Below are 9,342 nucleotides of genomic sequence, written 5' to 3'. Positions count from 1 at the left end.
TCCCCAACAAGGAGGAACTTCCCTCTCTATCCTTTAGCATGGTTTAGAGATAGTGACTTCTTTCTAAAGAATATATTATATAAAGGGGGGAAAAAGAATAACTTCACAGTGGAGATACCTGACAAATGCTACTCAGCCAGGTGATGAAGGTCAACATCCACAGTGATACCGTTGATCTGATGTGATAAGAATGGCACTTTACCTCTGTGTCTTCCTCCCCACCAACCTACAACCCCCGTCGAATCATGAGGAAAAACACCGGGCAAATCCCAACAGAAGGGAACCCTATAAAGAAATAGACCAGGGCTTCTCAAAACCGTCTGGCTCACCATGAACAAGAGGTGTTGGAAAAACTGTCACAGTCAGAGGAACCTAAGGAGACATAATGACTAAGTGTAATATGTTTTCTGAATGGGGTCTTCAGAACTAATAAAGGGCATTAGGTAAAAGCTAAGGAAACCTGTGTATGAGCTACTTTCACTAATAATGATGAATCAGTATTGGTTCACTGGACGTAACAAATGTATCACACTGAAGTAAGATGTTAGTCATAGGGGGAAATTGGGTGTGAGGTTTTTGGAAAAACACCCAAAGAGGCAAAAGCCAATCCTGGACAACATTGCTTATTCTGAACATTGCTTATTCTGAACATTGCTTATTCTGTTTAGGAACTCCATTCTATCTCTGCAATTTTTCAGTGAATCTAAAATCATTCTTAAAATTGTATTTAAAACTACAGAGCTCAAGTAAAGTCTATTTTATTTGTGCACTTCATGAATCTTTATTTCTGCAGATAATAAAAACGTAAGTGAACAAATGAATGAATGAACAAATAAACAAATATGAGACAAAACAGAAAAAAAAAAAAGCCAGGCTTCGAACTTCGTATGGCAACTTCCTCTACTAATATCATGCAGGTTTGGAGCCTGGGTTGGTGGAGGATGTGATGTTATAATTAACATTCTGTGGACAGCGGCATGACAGAGCCAGGAGTGAACACTTGAGAGAGGGGCACTGGCTAATGAGGGCTTTGGAATCCTGTAAGGGAACTGGCAGCCACTGAAGCACGTGAATATTCAGCAGATTCATTCACCAAGACTAATGATAGTCATACTGGAATAACGCCCTGACTTTCTATTGTGCTGTCTGGTTTCCATGCTTAATTTCTTTCTCCTGGTGCCCTCGGACACAGGTAGAGACTGGCTACTTCTTTTGGGGCCCCTTAATCCACCTCTTTAACCAACTCTGGTTGCTACCCATGGAAAAACACCCAAAGAGGCAAAAGCCAATCCTGGACAACATTGCTTGTTCTGATAACTGGCCCTGAACAGTTAACTGGCTGCTGCTGTGCTGGTCTCCCAACTCCAAACCCTGATTAGGGGATCTGTTCTTGGTTCCCTTAATCTGACAGACAACATACTCCTCTCTTTACCATATGGAACCAGTTTTACACTTGGCTCTGATCTCTCTCTTCACTCCCAAATGTTAGGGGACCCCATTTCCTCATCTGCTGGTGCTGCAGAACACCCCAGGGCATGAATACCAACACCCTCAGGTTTGGGTATTTTATCCAGCAGTTTTTGTTCTCAAACTATTGTGAAAGACTGTTGTATTTTTTTTCAAATTTCCAATTTTGTTTAAATCAATACTTTCATATAGTAAAACAAAAATAAATACTTGAAAAGTTATTATAGTATTTATAAATTATTTAAAAAGCAATATAGGGAAGGGGGTAGTACTGAGGATTGAAATGTACAAAACGGTTATATGCATTTATGAATTTCAAAATGAACCCCATTATCAAGGATAACTAGACTGCACTAAAAAATTAAAAACAAATACAGTAAAGATTACAGTAAAATTTAGGGATACAAAAATATAAGTGAGAATTGTTTATTATTAAATTCCACAGGCACGAAGTTACTCTGTCAAGGTGCTACAGAAGTTTTCAAATGCTTACTTCAATTCTTGTCTTCCTCTCGTTGTGGGCAGTTGACAGGCTAAGGGTCACAGCAGCCTTATTATTTTGAGGGCCCGTGTTACAGAGGATGCAGCGACAGATCTCTGTAACCATACAGGAGAGTGAGCAGCAGAAGAAGGCCCAGATGCCTGTCTGCCATCTCCAGGTCCAGGAAGAAAGCACTCCCGCCGAGAGCTTACCACTGCGTTGGCCTAAAACCTCTCTGTCACTTTTCACCACAGCAGGAGGAGGTCCCTGAGGTGGTGGCCATCCTCTCCCTACAAAGCAGTCACACTCCCATGGAGCAGCCCTTGGACTCAAAGTTCTAGGGTAGGTTGAGGCGCTCACAGCCCCCTGCTATTCTTACAGATGCCTTCCAAGTGGCAAAAGTCATACAGATTCCTTCTTTGATGAAACAAGGAGAAAGAGAAGGAGCAAGGGCTTCCAGATGTGGTGACAGACAAATGAGTATGGGCATAAAGGAAGACCCCCAAGACAATAAGACCCTCCCCAATAGTAAGACCACTGCAGGTGAGTCTTCAGACACCTTAAACTTTAAGAATCCGGTGCCTACAAATACTGACAGAATGACATTCAAAATATTTTGTCATTGGTTAACAACACTGTTTTGATCTTTCTTTTAATTCTCAGAGTGTACCTCTGGAAGGACAAATAAAATAATTGGTAAAGTAGCTGTCTCTGGACAGGTTGACTAGTTGGTAAACTATTGAAGGTCGTAAGATTTTGGGGGCTGGGGATGTGGTCAAGTGGTAGTGCACTCGCCTGGCATGCGAGGGGCACTGGGTTCAATCCTCAGCACCACATAAAAATAAAATAAAGATGTTGTGTCCACCGAAAACTAAAAAATAAATATTAAAAAATTCTCTCTCTCTTTAAAAAAAAGAAAGTTGTAAGATTTTATACCATTGTTTGTATTACATATTCAAAATGATGAATTATTTAATAAAAAAAATAAAGTGATGTGCCTATATGTCCCTGTGTGGCCCCCTGTCCTCAGTTCCTGCACAATGCTGCACTCACTGATCACCCTGAGTTATAAAACGGATTTTCTTGGCTTCTGTCTTTGCCAGTGGACTTTTGAGGGGTCATGTGCCACTCACTTGGTATAGTGTCAAGATTTTAAACACAGATTCTAAGGTCACTCTATCAGGGCTCAAATCCCTGCTCCAGCCCTTATGAACTATGCAATCTTAGGAAAATAACTAAACCTCTCACTGACTTAATTTTCCATGTGCAAACTGGGACTAATGGTAGCACCTGTCTTACAGAGATTTTATTTTATTATTTACTTATTTATTTTTGGTGTTACTGAGAGTTGAATCCAGAGGTGCTTCACCACTGAGCTATGTCACTAACCTTTTTTTTATTAGTTGTTCAAAACATTACAAAGCTCTTGACATATCATATTTCATATATTTGATTCAAATGGATTATGAACTCCCATTTTTACCCCGTATACATATTACAGATTCACATCGGTTACACATCCACTTTTTTACATATTGCCACACTAGTGTCTGTTGTATTCTGCTGCCCTTCCTATCTTCTACTATCCCCCCTCCCCTCCCCACCTCCACTCCCATCTTCTCTCTCTAACCCATCTACTGTAATTCATTTCTCTCTCTTGTTTTTTTCCCCTTTCCCCTCACTTCCTCTTGTATGTAATTTTTGTATAACAATGAGGGTCTCCTTCCTTTACCATGCAATTCTCTCTCTCTTTCCCTCCCACCTCTCGTCCCTGCTTAATGGTGATCTTGTCATGCTTTTCCTCCCTATTCTATTCTTAGTTGCTCTCTTATATCAAAGATGACATTTGGCATTTGTTTTTTAGGGATTGGCTAGCTTCACTTAGCATGATCTGCTCTAATGCCATCCATTTCCCTGCAAATTCCATGATTTTGTCATTTTTTATTGCAGAGTAATACTCCATTGTGTATAAATGCCACATTTTTTTTATCCATTCATCTATTTAAGGGCATCTGGATTGGTTCCACAGTCTAGCTATTGTGAATTGTGCTGCTATGAACATCGTTGTAGCAGTATCCCTATAATACACTCTTTTAAGGTCTTTAGGGAATAGTCCAAGAAGGGCAATAGCTGGGTCAAATGGTGGTTCCATTCCCAGCTTTCCAAGGAATCTCCATACTGCTTTCCAAATTGGCCGCACCGATTTGCAGTCCCACCAGCAATGTACAAGAGTACCTTTCTCCCCACATTCTCACCAGCACTTGTTGTTGTTTGACTTCATAATGGCTGCCAATATTACTGGAGTGAGATGGTATCTTAGGGTGGTTTTGATTTGCATTTCTCTGACTGCTAGAGATGGTGAGCATTTTTTCATGTATTTGTTGATTGATTGTATGTCCTCCTCTGAGAAGTGTCTGTTCAGGTCCTTGGTCCATTTGTTGATTGGGTTATTTGTTTTCTTATTGTTTAATTTTTTGAGTTCTTTGTATACTCTGGATATTAGGGCTCTAACTGAAGTGTGAGGAGTAAAAATTTGTTCCCATGATGTAGGCTCCCTATTTACCTCTCTTATTGTTTCTCTTGATGAGAAAAAACTTTTTAGTTTAAGTAAGTACCATTTGTTGATTCTTGTTATTAACTCTTGGGCTATGGGTGTCCTATTGAGGAATTTGGAGCCCGACCCCATAGTATGCAGATCGGAGCCAACTTTTTCTTGTATCAGATGCAGAGTCTCTGATTTGATATCAAGCTCCTTGATCCATTTTGAGTTAACTTTTGTGCATGGCGAGAGAAAGGGATTCAGTTACATTTTATTGCATATGGATTTCCAGTTTTCCCAGCACCATTTGTTGAAGATGCTATCCTTCCTCCATTGGATGCTTTTAGCCCCTTTATCAAATATAAGATAGTTGTAACTTTGTGCTTTTGTAACTTAGTCTCTGTGTCCTCTATTCTGTACCATTGGTCCACTGTTTTGGTACCAGTACCATGCTGTTTTCTTTACTATTGTTCTGTAGTATAGTTTGAAATCTGGTATCGCTACACCGCCTGATTCACACGTCCTGCTTAGAGGAGTTTCTTTTGCTAATCTGGGTCTTTTATTTTTCCATATGAATTTCATGATTGCTTTATCTATTTCTACAAGAAATGCCATTGGGATTTTGATTGGCATTGCATTAAACCTATAGAGAACTTTTGGTAATATCGCCATTTTGATGATGTTAGTTCTGCCTATCCATGAACAGGGTATATTTTTCCATCTTCTAAGATCTTCTTCTATTTGTCTCTTTAGGGTTCTGTAGTTTTCATTGTATAAATCTTTCACCTCTTTTGTTAGGTTGATTCCCAAGTATTTTTTTTTTGAGGATATTGTGAATGGAGTGTTTTTCCTCATTTTCATTTCAGAAGTTTTGTTGCTGATATACAGGAATGCCTTTGATTTATGCATGTTGATTTTATATCCTGCCACTTTGCTGAATTCATTTATTAGTTCTAGTAGTTTCTTTGTAGACCCTTTTCGGTCTTCTAGGTATAGAATCATATCGTCTGCAAATAGTGATAATTTAAGTTCTTCTTTTCCTGTTTTTATGCCTTTAATTTCTTTCGTCTGTCTAATTGCTCTGGCCAGTATTTCAAGAACTATATTGAATAGAAGTGGTGATAGAGGGCAACCCTGTCTTGTTCCAGATTTTAGAAGGAATGCCTTCAATTTTTCTCCATTCAGAATGATGCTAGCCAGAGGCTTAGCATAGATAGCTTTTGCAATGTTAAGGTAAGTTCCTATTATCCCTAGTTTTTCTAGTGTTTTGAACATAAACGGATGCTGTACTTTGTTGAATGCTTTTTCTGCGTCTATTGAGATGATCATATGGTTCTTTAAGTCTATTGATGTGGTGAATAACATTTATTGATTTCCATATATTGAACCATCATGCATCCCAGGAATGAATCCTACTTGATCATGGTGCACATTTTTTTTTGATGTGTTTTTGTATCCGATTCACCAGAATTTTATTGAGGATTCTTGCATCTAGGTTCATTAGATATGTTGGTCTGTAGTTTTCTTTCTTTGAAGTGTCTTTGTCTGGATTCAGAATCAGGGTGATGTTGGCCTCATAGAATGAATTTGGAAGAGCTCCCTCTTTTTCTATTTCCTGAAATTACTTGAAAAGTATTGGTATTAATTCTTCTTTAAAGGTTTTGTAAAACTCCACTGTATACCCGTCCAGTCCTGGGCTTTTCTTGGTTGGTAGTCTTTTGATTTCTTCTTCTATTTCATTCATTGATATTGGTCTGTTCAAATTGTGCGTGTCCTCCTGACTCGGTCTGGGCAAATCATATACTTAAGAAATTTATTGATGTCTTCACTATCTTCTATTTTATTGGAATATAGGGTTTCAAAATAATTTCTAATTGTCTTCTGTATTTCTGTAGCATCTGTTGTGATATTGCATTTTACATCCCGTATGTTAGTAATTTGAGTTCTCTCTCTTCTTCTCTTCATTAGCATGGCTAAGGGTCTGTCGATCTTATTTATTTTTTCGAAGAACCAACTTTTAGTTTTGTCAATTTTTTCAATAGTTTCTTTTGTTTCAATTTCGTTGATTTCTGCTCTGATTTTAATTATTTCTTGCCTTCTGCTACATTTGCTGTTGTTTTGCTCTTCCTTTTCTAGGGCTTTGAGATGAAGTGTGAGCTCATTTATTTGTTGGTTTTTTCTTTTTTTGAGGAATGACCTCCAGGCAATGAATTTCCCTCTTAAAACTGCTTTCATTTTGTCCCATAGATTCTGATATCTTGTGTTTGTATTTTCATTTATCTCTAAGAATTTTTTGATTTCCTCCTTTATGTCTTCTATAACCCATTGATCATTCAGTAACATATTGTTTATTTTCCATGTGATGTAGGATTTTTCCTTCCTTCTTTTATCATTGATTTCCAGTTTCTTTCCATTATGATCAGATAAAATGCATGGTATTATCTCCACCCCTTTATATTTACTGAGGGTTGCCCTATGGCGTAATATATGGTCTATTTTTGAGAAGGATCCATGTGCTGTTGAGAAAAAAGTATATCCACTTGATGATGGTTGATATATTCTATATATGTCAGTTAAGTCTAGGTTATTGATTGTATTATTGAGTTCTATAGTTTCTTTATTCAACTTTTGTTTGGAGGATCTGTCCAATGGTGAGAGAGGTGTATTGAAGTCACCCATAATTATTGTATTGTGGTCTATTTGATTCTTGAACTTGAGGAGAATTTGTTTTATGAATGTCGCAGCACCATTATTTGGTACATAAATATTGATAATTGTTATGTCTTTTTGGTGAATGATTCCTTTTAACAGTATATAATGTCCTTCCTTATCCCTTTTGATTAACTTAGTCTTGAAGTCGATTTTATTCGATATGAGGATGGCCACCCCTGCTTGCTTATGAGGACTGTGTGCGTGGTATGTTTTTTCCCAACCTTTCACCTTCAGCCTGTGTATGTCTTTTCCAATCAGATGTGTCTCCTGGAGGCAGCATATTGTTGGATTTGTTTTTTTAATCCATGTTACGAGCCTATGTCGCTTTATTGGTGAGTTTAAGCCATTAACGTTTAGAGTTACTATTGATATATGGTTTGTACTTCCAGCCTTGTTTGATTATTTATCTTTTTTTTAATTTTAATTTGCTTTGTTTCTCCATGATTAGCTTTCCTCCCGCCCTCTCACTTTACTGAGGTACTTCCCACTATTGGTTTTGGTTATTGTTTTTCATTTCTTCCTCGTGTAGTGTTTTGCTCAAGATTCTTTGCAATGCTGGTTTTCTGGCTGCAAATTCTTTTAACTTTTGTTTCTCATGAAAGATTTTTATTTCGTTGTTGTACCTGAAGCTTAATTTTGCTGGATACAAAATTCTTGGTTGGCATCCATTGTTTTCAGTGTTTGAAATACGTTGTTCCAGGATCTTCTTGCTTTCAGCGTCTGTGATGAAAAATCCGTTGTTAACCTTATTGGTTTACCCCTGAATGTAATCTGCCTCCTTTCTCTTGTAGCTTTTAATATTTTCTCTTTGTTCTGTATATTGGATATCTTCATAACAATGTGTCTTAGTGTTGGTCTACTATGATTTTGTATGATTGGTGTCCTGTATGCATCTATAATTTGTACATCCATTTCCTTTTTTATATCTGGAAAGTTTTCTATAATTATTTCATTCAACAGGTTGCTCATTCCCTTGGTTTGAACCTCTATATCTTCCTCTATCCCGATGACTCTTAAGTTTGTTTTTTTTTATGTTATCCCATATCTCTTGGATGTTTTTCTTGTGATTTTTTACCAGCCTTTCTGAGTTGTCTAGACTCTTTTCAAGATGATATATTTTGTCTTCATTATCTGACGTTCTGGCTTCTACTTGCTCCACTCTGTTAGTGATACTCTCATTTGAGTTTTTAATTTGGTTTATAGTTTCCTTCATTTCTAGAATTATTGATTGATTTTTTAAATAATCTCTATCTCCTGATAAAGATGCTTATTTGCTTCTTTTATCTATTTATGTAATTCATTTTCAATGTGTTCTTTCATTGTTTGAATTTGCTGTCTCATGTCCTCTTTAAGATGCCATTCCATCTGTCTAAGATATTCCTTGAGTTCTTTATTTGGCCGTTTTTCTGATGCCTCTAGGCCCTCCTGTATATTTAGGCTGTCCTGCATTGTTTGTACTCTTTTTCTTCCTTGCTTTTTCATGCTGCTCATGTTACTTCTTGTTCTGTTTGACTGATGAGTTACTGTTTACTCTTATATATTTATTTGGTTTTGTGTGTCTCTGGAGTCTCTCTTTTGTGATGGGAGACTATGACTAGAGATGATGAGTTTTGTTGCACTTTAATGCAGATTCATTTGTTTCCTAAACTGTGTATGGAGTCTGATGGCATATATCGGTCTGCGATTTGGTCTTGGGACTTATATTTAGGTTGAATGATGTGATGGTATTGAGGTTGGTATCTCTTGGCAACCTTGGAAGGTTGCTCTACTGACGAGGGATATTAACAGGAGAATGGTCTGGAGTATTTGGGGGTAGCTAGGGACTTGGTAGCAGTATATAATGCCTCGAAACATTTACCTATACATATTTAGTAAATTACACATAAACAGCGTCGTGATGCTTGGGAGGAAAGGTATTAGAAGGGAAGGGAAGAAGTCACTAAAGAGAATGAGAGTAAACAGGTAGAATTCAAGGAAAGTGGAATAAGGAAATTAAAAGAAATGAAAAGACAAAAGGAAAAAAATAGAAAATAAAAAGAAGAAATTTTAAAAAATAATCAAAAAAATAAAAATAAAATAAAAATAAAAAACAATTAAAAAACCCAAATAATAAAAAAAAATAATTTAAAAAATGCAGTCTTAG

Source organism: Ictidomys tridecemlineatus, chromosome 5 (assembly GCF_052094955.1).
Source record: "Ictidomys tridecemlineatus isolate mIctTri1 chromosome 5, mIctTri1.hap1, whole genome shotgun sequence".
In the NCBI taxonomy this organism is placed as follows: domain Eukaryota; kingdom Metazoa; phylum Chordata; class Mammalia; order Rodentia; family Sciuridae; genus Ictidomys; species Ictidomys tridecemlineatus.
This window is presented reverse-complemented; position numbering follows the sequence as displayed.